The sequence below is a fragment of the Giraffa tippelskirchi genome, chromosome 6, assembly GCF_054371585.1.
Source record: "Giraffa tippelskirchi isolate mGirTip1 chromosome 6, T2T-mGirTip1v1.2.pri, whole genome shotgun sequence".
NCBI lineage: Eukaryota > Metazoa > Chordata > Mammalia > Artiodactyla > Giraffidae > Giraffa > Giraffa tippelskirchi.
Genome location: NC_137280.1, coordinates 33,428,729 through 33,443,464, shown reverse-complemented (window position 1 = coordinate 33,443,464; position 14,736 = coordinate 33,428,729). Strand labels below are relative to the sequence as shown.

At 41.9% G+C, this 14,736-nt stretch overlaps 1 protein-coding gene across 21 annotated transcripts in view; it reads right to left on the bottom strand.

Annotated features, from left to right (window-relative positions):
- Nucleotides 1–14,736, bottom strand: part of COLEC10 (collectin subfamily member 10) — a 484,235-nt gene that overhangs the window by 277,087 nt on the left and 192,412 nt on the right. For 8 of the 21 annotated variants that reach the window (XR_014058044.1, XR_014058045.1, XM_081505285.1 and 5 more), the window contains one exon: nucleotides 3,729–3,838. The exons of the other annotated variants lie outside the window; for them this stretch is intronic. The gene's annotated coding sequence lies outside the window, so the exon portion shown is untranslated. The remainder of the gene's footprint in view (nucleotides 1–3,728; nucleotides 3,839–14,736) is intronic. 21 annotated transcript variants of the gene reach the window in all.

Below are 14,736 nucleotides of genomic sequence, written 5' to 3'. Positions count from 1 at the left end.
AACAGAAAGTATAACAAAGGAATAAGATAGATGAAGATGCCAGTAGCACCTTAATTACCAATTTAAGAACATAGCTTAGGCACTGTGGTAGTTAATTTCTTAAAAAGGCCCCTCCCACCCACCTTTGAATCACCACCCAGTATTAACTGGTACAGCCATCCCTTGCCTATTAAATCTTGGGTGGCTCTGTGACTCAACTGTAACCAACAGATTACATTCGAAGTGATGCCGTGTCACTTTCAAGACTAGATCAGAAGAGGCCTTGCAGTTTCCACTTTGGTCTCTTGGAATGCCCAGTCTGGGAAAAGTCAGCCACAATATCTCAGAGAAATTCACTACTCTGAGACCACCACAATGTGAGGCAGCCCAGGCTAACCTCCTTGTGGAGGCGTAGAGTTGCCTAGGTAGCTCTAGTTGTTTCAACCATCGCAGCCCAGGCAAAGGTAAGTCAGTGAAAACCTTGAACATTCTAGCCCTGCCGGAGAAACACTGAGGAACCCGGATGCTGGCCAGAATCAAAGCCCAAAATAGATGGCTCCAGTCAAACCAGCTGAGCCAAATCCAGCTATTTCAGCCAACCTTAGGCTCTAGTCATCACAGAGCAGATACAGGTCATCCTTGCTGCGTCCTGTCCAAATTTCCAATCCGAAAACTTACGAACTTAATAAAAATGATTGCTGTTTTATATCACTAAGCTTTTTTTTAAATTGGAGCTTAGTTGGTTTACAGTGTTGTGTTAGTTTATGCTGCACATCAAAGTGAATTAGCTCTTTGTATCCTCTTCATCCCCACAGAGCATTGAGTAGGTTTCTCTATGCTATTAATATAGAGTAGGTTCTCATTCTTATACATAGTATCTGTCAATTCCAATCTCCCAATTCACCCCCTCTCCCTGTAGCCCCTTGGTGTCCATACACTTGTTCTCTATATCTGTGTCTCTATTTCTGCTTTGCAAATAGATTCATCTGTACCAGTTTTCTAGATTCCATATGTATATGTTAATATATGATGTTTGTGTTTCTCTTTCTGACTTACTTCATTCTATATGACAGTCTCTAGTTCCACCCATGTCTCAGGAAATGGCACAATTTTGTTCCTTTTTATGGTTGACTAATATTCCATTGTATATATGTGCCATGTCTTCTTTATCCATTCCTCTATTGATATGCCACTAAGTTTTTGGATGGTTTACCACACAGCAATAACTGGGAAAGGTGTGCAGTAACAATGGGCTTGCTGTTACCCACTCTGTCACACACAGCACTGGATAACCATAGCCTCTCCAAGCAGGGGTGCCCCCAATTAATGGACTTAATGGACTAGGATATACGCTTTCTGAAGGCAGACTGCCTTCCATGACAATGAGGAAGGAAGGCGTTGAGATACACATATCCTCTTGCCCTCCCTAACTCATCAATCAGATAACTCACTCCACTACTGGGGGGAGAAATAAAGGGAATGAGGAGGGAGCCTAAGACATCAGGAATTATTAGCAGAACGTTTCTTCTCATGGAAAGGAATGGGCAGAGAGGAAATAATTCCCCTTTGAGATCTGGGATCAGGGGTCCCAGATACACAAAGGAAGAGGATTCTGGACCAGAAAGATGTATTCAGCAAATATAGGAGGGGTGGTTGTGAGTAAGATTGTGCTTTCTACAAGACCTATACTTGGATACATGCACTTCAAGAAACAGAACGCACTGTAAGTTGAAAAACCTACCTATAGAAATTTGAAATTATATTATTTTGGTAGAGCTGCCATAACAAAAATCACAGACAGGATGGAGTACCAACAGAAACTTCTTTTCTTGCAGTCCTAGAGGCTTGGAGAAAGGTCTGATTTTCCCTGAGACCTCTCTCTCTGGCTTGCAGATGGCTGCCTTCTATCTCCCTATCCTCAAGTCTGTCTGTCCTAATCTCCTCTTCCTATAAGGACACTAGTCCTTGGATTAGGCCTCATTTTAACTCAGTAAAGACTCTGTCTCTAATACAAACCAGAAGATGGGCTTACTTTACCATCAGGATCTTGTTTGTACACTTGGGTTAAATCTCTCATGTAAAGTGACTGTCTTTCTGCCTGGTTCTTAAGTTTTGTGTTCATGATAACATTACACTTGAGAGCAAATAATACTGAAAAGTAAGGGTTGATACTGAGCAGGGCCCGGGGGTGGCTCCTGGGCACAAAGCCTTTCTGTATTCCACATTTCTTTGATTACAGGAAATAGCCTTCATTCAGCCTCCGTGACCTTCCCTGAGTTCCAATGGGCAGATTCAAGCAGTTGCTAACTAGAGAAAGGAGGGGATATGAGATCAGGGAGAAATAGTCAAGAGCAGCCTTGGGGCAAGGTCCTTGTTCCCCACCAATGTAAACACACAACAATATCTTTGATCTATTTTGCAGATACTGAAACCCCCTCCAGATGGGAGACGTTAATGATTAAAAATGGCATGCTGCCACAAGCAGGCAGACCCCAGAGCAGCTAGACCTGAAGGCTGACGATGCTGGCTCCTACTTACTCACCACCAACCCATCAGAAGAATGTCCACAAGCTGGTCATGCCCTCTTTGAACCATTACTATAAAAACTTCTCACTATCCTCTCCAAGTTGGGACACACAATTTTTTTTTGAGGCAGGTATCCACTGTGTCCCCCTTTGTCTAGCAAAGTAATAAAGGTTCCCTGGCTCAGATGGTAAAGCGTCTGCCTGCAATGCGGGAGACGCAGGTTCGATCCCTGGGTTGGGAAGATCCCCTGGAGAAGGAAATGGCAACCCACTCTAGTACCCTTGACTGGAAAATCCCATGGACAGAGGAGCCTGGTAGACTACAGTCCATGAGGTTGCTAAGAGTCAGACATGACTGAGCGACTTCACTTTCTTTCCTACTTCACCCAAAACTCCACCTTTGAGATTTGGTTCGGCACCAGTGTACAGAGAAGCTGAGCTTTCGTCATCACAAGTGAGCAATAAAATAGAGTATTTGGCTAAGGAAGTATCTACAGAAAATGTGGAAGGAGCAGACTATTTGCTCTTGAATGCTTATAGTAAAATGGGGGAAGAGAGAGGTGGTTTAAAGATGGAATTGTTCATCAGAAGGGAACAGAAACTTAAAGGTACAGAACATTCTCAGCCTATCCATATTGTAAAACTGAGAAGGTCTATTGAGAAACAACTTTAACGACGATGTGGCCAAACCACCATCTCATAAGGCAATTTAGTCAGCCTTCTAAACAGAAGCCAGGAGCTATGGTTCAATGGAATAATGACCCTCACTTGTCCCCAAAGTTATCCAAAGCTCATGAAAACAATTTCAAAGGAAGGGCCACCAGTGCCTGTGGGACCTCCATACTCTTTGGCCTGTGTTAAATAAAATTAATATTTTATGGCAAGATAATAAAAATTTAAACATAAAAAATTTTCTCTGTCCTTTTGTCTCCTCTCTCCCCTCTACCATGCATCGCACATCTGCATTATGCATCGACCAGACTTCCCCATCAGCAGAAATACCTGCTCGACCATAAACCATAATCATTCTTCTAGCACCAACAAGACAACTCCTTAAAGGATAACATTCCTTCTTGATCTTGTAAGGGGCCATGAGGATGGCTAGAATTGGATTGTGGAAACTGTCAATACCACATAATTTAACGTCCAGCCCTCTGTCTCAAAATTTATATAGCTTTTATATAATTTATATATATTATATAAATAAAATTTATATAAACTTACATAACTGCTCTGGCTTCTAATGGGCAAAGCAGTTCTCATATTTCTGGGTCTTCTTCTCCACTGGCACAGAGTACAATCACCTGGGAAGCAGGGGACGTGGCTACCTCAACCTAGATTTGCAAGGAAAAGAGTGTCTCAGAGCCAGGCCAAAAAAAAAAAAAACAACACTGTAGGAGTGGGGCTACCACAGAGAGCACCCCCCTAGAGTGGTGCCCAGTAGAACCTGGAGGCAAGATCATCCCCCAGACCCCGGGACAGTAGAACTATCAGCAGGCAATTCCAGTCCAGGAAAGCCACAGGCACAGGACTGAAACCAGAGGGAAGGGGGGCAGAGATAAACAACCATTAAAGAACAAAAGATATAGCTGTTGATGATACAACATAACTGCTTAGAACCCATTAGGCCCAAGATGGTGGAAAATTCAACTTCCAGTGAACCCTGAGTCTCATTATATGCTCATTGTAATACATCAGCATATGTTAAATAAAACACCCACAGGTGCCATGACAGTTCCAAGGCCAATCATAAAAGGCCAAAAAAGTGGGTAGTGGCCCAATTCCTGAAAATCCCTGCCCCTTCCCCCCAAACAGTTGGAATAATACCCCCACTCATTAGCCTATGAAATTACCTAGCTCATAAATACCAACTACTGCATGTTTTGGGACCTCTCACCTTCTGAGATGGTCCACCCTCTATCTGTGGAGTGTGCTTCTCCTAGGACCACTCTTGCCTTTTCAGATGAACTGCATTCTGTTTATGGAATATGTATCTCTCTAAATAAATCCACTTCTTACTTATCACTTTGTCTCTCACTGCATTCTTTCTGCACTGAGGCAAAAAGAACCTGAACTAGGTCCTAAGACCAGGTGTGTGACTTAAAAGGTAGTGGGGTTCAAGTCCCAACTTGTGTTGTGCAGTTTCAGGGCTACACCCAACCTGTGAGAGCTATGGTGGGGTTTGTGTCAGCAGAGCCAGGGGTATGGGGCCTCCCAAAGCTGGGAGGGCAGGGCAACCTGGAGGCTTAAGGGCTGAAGCCCTGCAGAGCAAAGCTGGGGACCCACACCTCAGTCCAGAAGGTGGGACCTCTGCCCCAGCACAGTTGGTGAGCAGGATGAAAAAAATCAAAGAAGATTCTTATATTTTAAGGCTTCCGACTTGCTCAGGATCTGTACCTCCTCTCTTCTTGCCTTTTGGAATGGGGATATCTATCCTGTGCCTGTCCCACTATTATACTTTGGAAGTATAAAACTCGATTTCACAAGCTCACAGCTGAAGGGGAACTGCCTCAGGATGAAGCCACCTGGAGTCTGACCCATGTCTGATTTTGATATTTACACGAGACCGAACTTTAGAGTTGATCCTGCAAGGAGTTAAGACTTCTGAGGCTATTGATTGAATTTTGCACGGAAGAAGGATATGAATTTGGGAGAGACACGGATGGAATGCAATGAGCTGAATGTTTGCCTCCCTAAAATTCATATGTTGAAATCCCAATCTCCAAGGTGATGGCATTAGAAGGTGGGCCTGGTGATTAGGTCATGAGGGCAGAGCTCTCATGAATGGCCCTTATAAAAGAGACTCCAGAGAGTGGGATGAATGGAGAGAGTAGCATAGAAATATATACACTACCGTATGTAAAAGAGATAGCCAGTGGGAATTTTCTGTATGACACAAGGGCTCTGTGACAACCTACAAGGGTGGAATGGGGTGAGAGGTAGAAGGGAGGCTCAAGAGAGAGGGGACATATGTATATACCTATGGCTGATTCATTTAGACGTATAGCAGAAACCAACACAATATTGTAAGGCAATTATCCTTCAATTAAAAATAAATAAATTTTAAAAATGAGAGACTCCAGAGAGATCATTCAGTCTTTCTGCCATGTGAGGTTACATTTAAAAAAAAAAAAAAAAGCTGTCTAGGAAGCAGGCCTTCACCAGACACCAGATCTGCCAGTGCCTTGATTTTGGACCTCTCAGCCTCCAGAATTGTGAGAAATAAATTCTGTTGTTTATAAGCCACTCAGTTTATGGGATATTTGTTATGGTAGGCCAAACTGACAACTCCAGCTTTCAAGATTTTAAGAAATGAGTTTAACAGATTTTTTTTTTTTTAGAGCAGTTTTAGTTTCATAGCAAAACTGAGCAGAAAGTACAAAGTTCCCATTTACTCACACCCAATACGTTGCATCTTTTAATCTGTCTTTTGTTCTTTTATTATTAAAAAAAATACTGATACCTGCAAAAACTATCATTTAAATAGTTGGTAGTCATTGGGGGCTGGGATTCCAGAAGGTAGGAGTGATGATACTGGAGAAAGATGGGATGAGTTAGTATTTGGCCTCAACTGTACCCTTACTTTGGAGTTGCCTAGCCTGGTATTTGGGTCCAATGCCAGAGATTCATTGGTCTGGAATGCACAGTTAGAAAGAACCCAGATGATTCTAAGTGTGTCAAGATTTACGAGCAAGAAGACAAAGCCACGTTCAATCAAAGTGGGGACGATTAGACACAGTTAAATTCTTTCATCCAGACTGAGGTTTTTCCCTTCGATTATAGCTCAATGAGGTTAGTATGTGTAAAAGTATAAATGGAGGTACCAGGCAGTCCTCACGCCTGGGGCTATGAGATATCAGATCAAATCGCTCCTCTTGCCCTGGCCTTAGTCACAGCATCTTAACCGTAAGCTATCTTTTTTATCTCTGAGAAATAGCCAGTCCACTTTTACTTTCAATCCTCAAAGCTAATTTCTTCAAATAGAGTTTTGATTTTCCGTTTCATCCTAAAAATGCTTTACCTGAACCAAGGGACGGCTGAGGTTTCAGCAATTCTCTTTGCAGCCTTGCAGTTGTGAATAAGCTAGTTATTGCCTGACTATCTCACTGACATCTGCCTCTTTTCAGTTTTCCATTTAAAAACGGAGGCAGGTGTTGTAGAAATTGGAAAGAGGACAGTCCAGACACCTTTTCCTTGAAATCTCTACTTGTGTCCACAATCCTCTGGATTTCTAAAGCCTGTCATGAATAATCCCCAGAGGCAGCATTGAAAATGGAATCTTGTTTTATTCTTCTGAGAACTTTCATTCCTTCCCCCTCCTTCCAATCCAGATCTTCCTGGTTTGGTTATACCCAAGTCGCATTGGCAGTACAGGAGTCACAGATCTGAGCTCCATCACCTCCAGGTTTCTCTGAAACTGGCTGGGAAGAAAATGTAGCTCAGCTGGCAAAGAATCTGCCTGCAATGCAAGAGACCCGGGTTGGATCCCTGGATTGGGAAGATCCCCTGGAGAAGGGAAAGGCTACCCACTCCAGTATTCTGGCCTGGAGCATCCCATGGATTCTATAGTCCACGGGGTCACAAAGAGTTGGATACGACTGAATGACTTTCACTTCACAGGATGTGCGCAGGACCCTTCCCTTGCTTCTTTGTCAGCAGAAATAGTCCACTCCTCATTGCAGAGTCTGGAAAGGCAGATGAGATGAAGGTTTCCCATTTTCCAGTCCCATGTCACATGTTTCAAGTCCAAGTTCAGATGTGCTGTATCTGACACCTGCCAAGTCAGGGACTAGCACTGGGGAAGAAAGACAAGATCAGAGATGCTCTTCCTAACAGTTGTGTTCACCAACTCTAAATGTTGCCTTCAAGGATTCAGAGCCACCTTCACAGCATCTGGAGGTGTACCTCATCTAGCACACTGCATAGAATGTAGCAAGGTGCCAGGATTTCTTTTCAAAACTTCAAAACCCCCATAGTTTTCTGGTCTTGAGAAGCTTTTTCCATCTTTCCCTGGGTCTTTTCTTTCTTCTTTTTTTAAAATTGAAGTATAGTTGATGTACAATATTATATAAGTTACAGGTGTAAAATACAGTGATTCACAATTTTTTGAAGGCCACACTTCATTTATAGTCATTATAAAATATTGGCTACCTTCCCTAAGTTCTATAATACATCCTTGTAGCTTGTACCTCTTAATCCCCTACCCCTACATTGCCCATCCCCTTTTCCTGCTCCCTACTGGTAACCACTGGTTTGTTCTCTATATCTGTTCTTTTTTGTTATACCCGCTAGTCTGTTGTATTTTTTAGACTCTACATATAAGTGATATTCGGAGAAGGCAATGGCACCCCACTCCAGTACTCTTGCCTGGAGAATCCCGGGGACGGTGGAGCCTGGTGGGCTGCCGTCTATGGGGTCGCACAGAGTTGGACACGACTGAAGCGACTTAGCAGCAGCAGCAGCATAAGTGATATTATCCAGTATTTGTCTTCTCTCTCTGGCTTATATCACTGAGCATAACACCTTTCAAGTTCAGCCTCCCTCCTCACTCCTTCAATGAGCCTCCACATCCCTAATAAAGAATATAAGAGTAAGAAGGGGAGTTAATGGCTTCTAGAGGTCTGGAAAACTCTGTTTCTTGGGCCAAGGCCAAAGCCTCTGTTAGAATCGGAAAGTCTGTCTGCAATCTTAAGCTAGGAAAGGGGAAAAGTGCCTCTCGTTCACTTCAGGAGAACAAATAACATATCACATCATCCCGACTTAAAAACTAACATTAGGGAAAAGCAAATATTGTATATATTAACACATACATGTGGAATCTAGAAAAATAGTACAGATGATCTTATTCAAAAACGTAGAGAACAAACATATGGATACCAAAGGGGGAAGGAGTGGATGGGATGAATCTGGAGACTGGGATTGACATATATACACTACTATGTATAAAATAGGTAACTAATGAGAACCTACTTTATAGCATAGGGAACACCACTCAATGCTCTGTGGTGATCTAAAGGGGAAGGAAATCTAAAAAGGAGCGGATATATGTATATGTATGTCTGATTCACTTTGCTCTATAGCAGAAACTAACACAACACTGTAAAGCAATAAAAAATAATTAAATTATTTAAATTAAAAATTAAATTTAAAAATAATTAATTAAATTTAATTTAAAAATTAACTTAAAAAAACTCACATTAACCTTTACCTCATGCCACAGACCTATCTTGCCCAGTCCAATCCAACCAGCTCATCTAGAAGGTGGTTACTTTTTTGCACCCTCAAAGCCCTTATATTTTGAGTTATTCAATTAGTTACTTTTACATTATCTAGTCACATGTATGAGCCTCATTTTCCTCAATGGGATATTAAGTCCCTTAAATATCAAGGGAATAGTGTTTACTTCATTCTGCCTGCTGTGCAGAAGGTCAGCAATGTTGATTTCTCCTTATATCAGGGGAAATAAAAGCCTCCTGAAATAAAGACCAGGCCCTTAACCCATTTCTCAGCTAGCTGTACTTCTTTTGGATTATCGCATCATCCAAAGAGAAAATACTCTCCATCTATCTCTCACTTGCTCCTCCTTTCCTCTAAACTAATGAGATGGACTCTCTTTCCACCTTGATAAATAAGAATTTAGGCCTAAATATAATTCAATTAAAGAAAATGAACATCTCTCACATCCAAATGTTAGTCAATCATACCTATAAAAATGCATGTGGACAAATACGCTTTCTCATAACTTATCATGTGAACTGGATGAATCACATAGTCTTTAGATGACCCAGACTATTACATGTTCAAACTTGTATGTAAATTTACTAAACCGAATTGTCTCTCTTCAGGCAGGAATTCTTTCCATGTTAGGATTCCATAAATAGCAACTCTTCCTCTCTATTTCTCTACCTCATCTATGAATAGAATCAAATGTTGAGTGTGCTGTGGTGTGGAAGGTTGTGAAACTTCCCGTCTCTTTTCAAATACTGGATTGTGGGTAAAGTTATGGTTTTAGGTGATGGGTCAATAAAATTCTGTCTCAATTCCAGCTATAAGATCTGGGGTCAATTCCAGCTATAAGATCTGGGGTCAATTCCAGCTATAAGATCTGGGGCCAATTCCAGCTATAAGATCGGGGGTCAATTCCAGCTATAAGATCTGGGGTTGCTGTTATTCCCCACAAAGCATCTATTACAATACAGCAATCGTTACACTGATTAAACTGTTACAAAAAGAACATTATCAAGTGAGCACTGAATCATACAGCCAATTTTCAAAGAAAATTCACGAGGCATAACCAAGCTTTGACTCATATCTTCAATTGCCTCCCCCCACCCCATACCCTCTACTTGAATGTCCCACATAAAATAACATGAAATTACTTCACTTTTGCTAAATTGTGTATTGAGATGTTACCATTGTACCTGGAACCGATCAAATATTTTAAAGTTAGGGGGATAGACAAGACCTGATGTTTAGTAGTAAAACTATCTCTAAAATGAAATAATTTGGGGGCATGTTCCACTTTACTGCACCCACTCCACATATATTCCTTATCACTGCAACTACATCCACATTGCTTCAGCAAATTGGGTGCCATCAAGTGATTTATCAGTCAATTTAGAAAAGTGGCAAGGCTCTAAGTCTGCTAACGGGGCAGTTCTTTACCCCCTCCCATCTGACTGGCTGGAGCAGGACAAGATAAAAAAAGCAACTTAGATGAGTGTCTCAGAAATGCTGATACTGATGCTATAGATTCTTTGAATTTCATGTAGACTGACCCTTTTCTCCAATAGAGTAGACCCCCATCTTGGCTGCTCCACTGCTAGGGTTGTCTCGTCCCCACAGTCCCCATACGTTGTGCTTTGTTGACAGTGTGCAGTCAGTTTAGTTATCAATTTTCAGCTCCCTCATCTGGATTTCTTCCCTGGCATATCCAGGCCACAGGACTAGAGGACAACTTCTGTCCTGTTCCTGCCTGGAGGTGGCACACCACTCTGTTACTACTCCTTCTGCTCACTCCTGTCTCAGCCTCAGCAAATACAACCGACTGCAGCTCAGCAAACTCCAGCAGAAAAAAAAAACAGCGAGGGAGAGAGAATGGTCTCCTACTCTTCAAAACTTCTTGGAAAGACCTGACAAGGAAATGCAACAAGCCCCTTTTAATTTCCACTGTGGTGGGGAAAGAAAAAAGAAAAGAGAAAGCAAAAGAAATCTCTGCCCCTCTGGGCTAGAGTCACATTAGGAGTGAGATCCTCTTGATTTTACCTTCTTAGGGTCTGCATTTTTATTCTTGACGGTAAGCATCTGCTAAAGCAATGATTACCTTTATGGAAATGGGTAACAGGCAACATAGGGAAAGGTTTAACAGGTCACGTGGGAAAGGCATAGGGATGCTTTCCATTAATATTTCAGATATTATCAGCCTCTCAACTAACATTCATCAGATCTTTCTCTTTGTTGACTTTATTTTTATATTTATTTGGCTGCACTGGGTCTTAGTTGCAGCATGTGGGATCTAGTTCCCTGACCAGAGATCAAATCCGGCCCCCTTGCATTGGGAGCACAGAGTCTTAGCTATGGAACCAATAGGGAAGTCCCTTGACTTTATTTTTATACTATAATATTTTGAGTTTTAAGATAACCTGTGAGAGATAGAGGGCCACGTAGAAAACTCAGATGTTAGGGGTCAGGCAGACCAAGCTATCTCTAATTAGTTGTATAAATAAAAGCAGGTTAGTCTTTCACCTCCAGTACTCTTGCCTGGGAAACCCCATGGACGGAGGAGCCTGGTAGGCTGCAGCCCATGAGGTCGCGAAGAGTTGGACACGACTGAGCGACTTCACTTTCACTTTTCACTTTCATGCACTGGAGGAGGAAATGGCAACCCACTCCAGTATTCTTGCCTGGAGAATCCCAGGGACAGGGAGCCTGGTGGGCTGCCGTCTATGGGGTCGCACAGAGTCGGACATGACTGACGCAACTTAGCAGCAGCAGCAGTCTGTTTCACAGATGGTTTGTCCCCTGTTTTACTGGATAATAAAAAAAATGTACCTCTTTAGGTTATAAAAATTCAACTAAGTTCCTTTAAGCACTAAACCTGTAAGCACTTAATAGTTTCAATATTTTTGTGTTTTAAGCATTCATTTCAAATATTAATAATTTTAATAGTCTATTCAGTTGATCATTTTAAAACTTTCACTCTAAATCATCAGTTCTAATCTATAGGTTTCAGTTCAGTCACTCAGTCTCTCCAACACTTTTCGACCTCATGGACTGTAGCACATCTGGCTTCCCTGTCCATCATCAACTCCCAGAGCTTACTAAAACTCATGTCATCGCGTCGGAGATGTCATCCAACCATCTCACCCTCTGTCAGCCCCTTATCCTCCTGCTTTCAATCTTGTGTGGAATCAGGGTCTTTTCAAATGAGTCAGCACTTCACATCAGGTGGCCAAACTATTGCAGTTTCAGCTTCAGCATCAGTCTTTCCAATGAATATTCAGGACCGATTTCCTTTAGGATGGACTGGTTGGATCTCCTTGCAGTCCAAGGGACTCTCAAGAGTCTTCTCCAACACCACAGTTCAAAAGCATCAATTCTTCAGCGCTCAGCTTTCTTTCTAGTCCAACTCTCACATTCATATATGACTACTGGAAAAACCATAGCCTTGACTAGACGGCCCTTTGTTGGCAAAGTAATGTCTCTGCTTTTTCATATGCTGTCTAGGTTGGTCATAGTTTTTCTTCCAAGGAGCAAGCATCTTTTAATTTCATGGCTGCAGTCACCACCTGCAGTGATTTTGGAGCCCCCCAAAATAAAGTCTCTCCCTGTTTTCATTGTTTCCCCATCTATTTGCCATGAAGTGATGGGATGCCACGATTTTAGTTTTCTGAATGTTGAGTTTTAAGCCAACTTTTTCACTTTCCTCTTTAACTTTCATCGAGGCCCTTTGGTTCTGCTTCACTTTCTGCCATAAGGGTGGTTCAGTTCAGTTCAGTTCAGTCGCTCAGTCGTGTCTGACTCTTTGCTACCCCATGAATCGCAGCATGCCAGGCCTCCCTGTCCATTACCAACTCCCGGAGTTGACCCAAACCCATGTCCATCGAGTCGGTGATGCCATCCAGCCATCTCATCCTCTGTCATCCCCTTCTCCTCCTGCCCTCAATCCTTCCCAGCATTAGGGTCTTTTCCAATGAGTCAACTCTTCACATTAGGTGGCCAAAGTATTGGAGTTTCAGCTTCAACATCAGTCCTTCCAATGAACACCCAGGACTGACCTCTTTTAGGATGGACTGGTTGGATCTCCTTGCAATCCAAGGGACTCTCAAGAGTCTTCTCCAATACCACAGTTCAAAAGCATCAATTCTTCGGCGCTCAGCTTCCTTCACCGTCCAACTCTCACATCTATACATGACCACTGGAAGAAACATAGCCTTGACTAGACCGACCTTTGTTGGCAAAGTAATGTCTCTGCTTTTACATATGCTATCTAGGTTGGTCATAACCTTCCTTCCAAGGAGTAAGCGTCTTTTAATTTCATTGCTGCAATCACCATCTGCAGTGATTTTGGAGTCCCAAAATATAAAGTCTGACACTGTTTCCACTGTTTCCCCACCTATTTCCCATGAAGTGATGGGACTGGATGCCATGATCTTAGTTTTCTGAATGTTGAGCTTTAAGCCAACATTTTCACTCTCCTCTTTCACTTTCATCAAGAGGCTCTTTAGTTCTTCTTCACTTTCTGCCATAAGGGTGGTATCATCTGCATACCTGAGGTTATTGATATTTCTCCTGGCAATCTTGATTCCAGCTTGTGTTTCTTCCAGCCCAGTGTTTCTCATGACGTACTCTGCATATAAGTTAAATAAGCAGGGTGACAATATACAGCCTTGATGTACTCCTTTTCCTACTTGGAACCAGTGTGTTGTTCCATGTCTAGTTCTAACTGTTGCTTCTTGACCTTTTTACAGATTTCTCAGGAGGCAGGTCAGGTATTTCCATCTGTTTCAGAATTTTCCACCGTTTGTTGTGATCTACACAGTCAAAGGCTTTGGCATAGTCAATAAAGCAGAAGTAGATGTTTTTCTGGAACTCTTGCTTTTTTGATGATCCAACAGATGTTGGCAATTTGATCTCTGGTTCCTCTGCCTTTTCTAAACCCACTTTGAACATCTGGAAGTTCACAGTTCACATACTGCTCAAGCCTCGCTTGGAGAATTTTGAGCATTACTTTGCTAGCTTGTGAAATTAGTGCAATTTTGTGGTAGTTTGAACATTCTTTGGCATTGCCTTTCTTAGGGATTGGAATGAAAACTGACCCTTTCCAGTCCTGTGGCCACTGCTGAGTTTTCCAGATTTGCTGGCATATTGAGTGCATCACTTTCACAACATCATCTTTTAGGATTTGAAATAGCTCAACTGGAATTCTATCACCTGCACTAGCTTTGTTTCTGGTGATGCTTTCTAAGGCCCACTTGACTTTGCACTCCAGGATGGCTGGCTCTAGTCCAGTGATCACATTATTGTGATTATCTGGGTCATGAAGATCTTTTTTGTATAGTTTTCCTATGTTTTCGTGCCACCTCTTCATAATATCTTCTGCTTGTTAGGTCCATACCATTTCTGTCCTTTATTGTGCCCATCTTTGCATGAAATGTTCCTTTGCTATCTCTAATTTTCTTGAAGAGATCTCTAGTCTTTCCCATTCTATTGTTTTCCTCTATTCCTTTGCACTGATCACTGAGGAAGACTTTCATATCTCTCCTTGCTATTCTTTGGAACTCTGCATTCAAATGGGTATATCTTTCTTTTTCTCCTTTGCCTTTTGCATTTTTTCTTTTCTCAGCTATTTGTAAGGCCTTGTCAGACAACCATTTTGCCTTTTTGCATTTCTTTTTCTTGGGGATGGTCTTGATCACTGCCGCCTGTATAATGTCACAAACCACTGTCCATAGTTCTTCAGGCACTCTGTCTAAATAAAGACAGTTTTTATCAATCTGTAGGTTTATTGAACACTAAAATGTCATTGTCCATGTGTCAGCAAAGCTATGGGAAAACTGTCAGTCTTGTACAAAGCTCACTGAAGGGCATTTGTCAGAAAGAAGTAAAATCCTTAAATTATGTACTTTAACCTAATAGTTGCACTTCTAAAAATACATCCCATGAAAATAATTGGATGTGTGCAAAGATGTATGTACAAATAGTTTTTATCATAGCACTTATACATCTAATT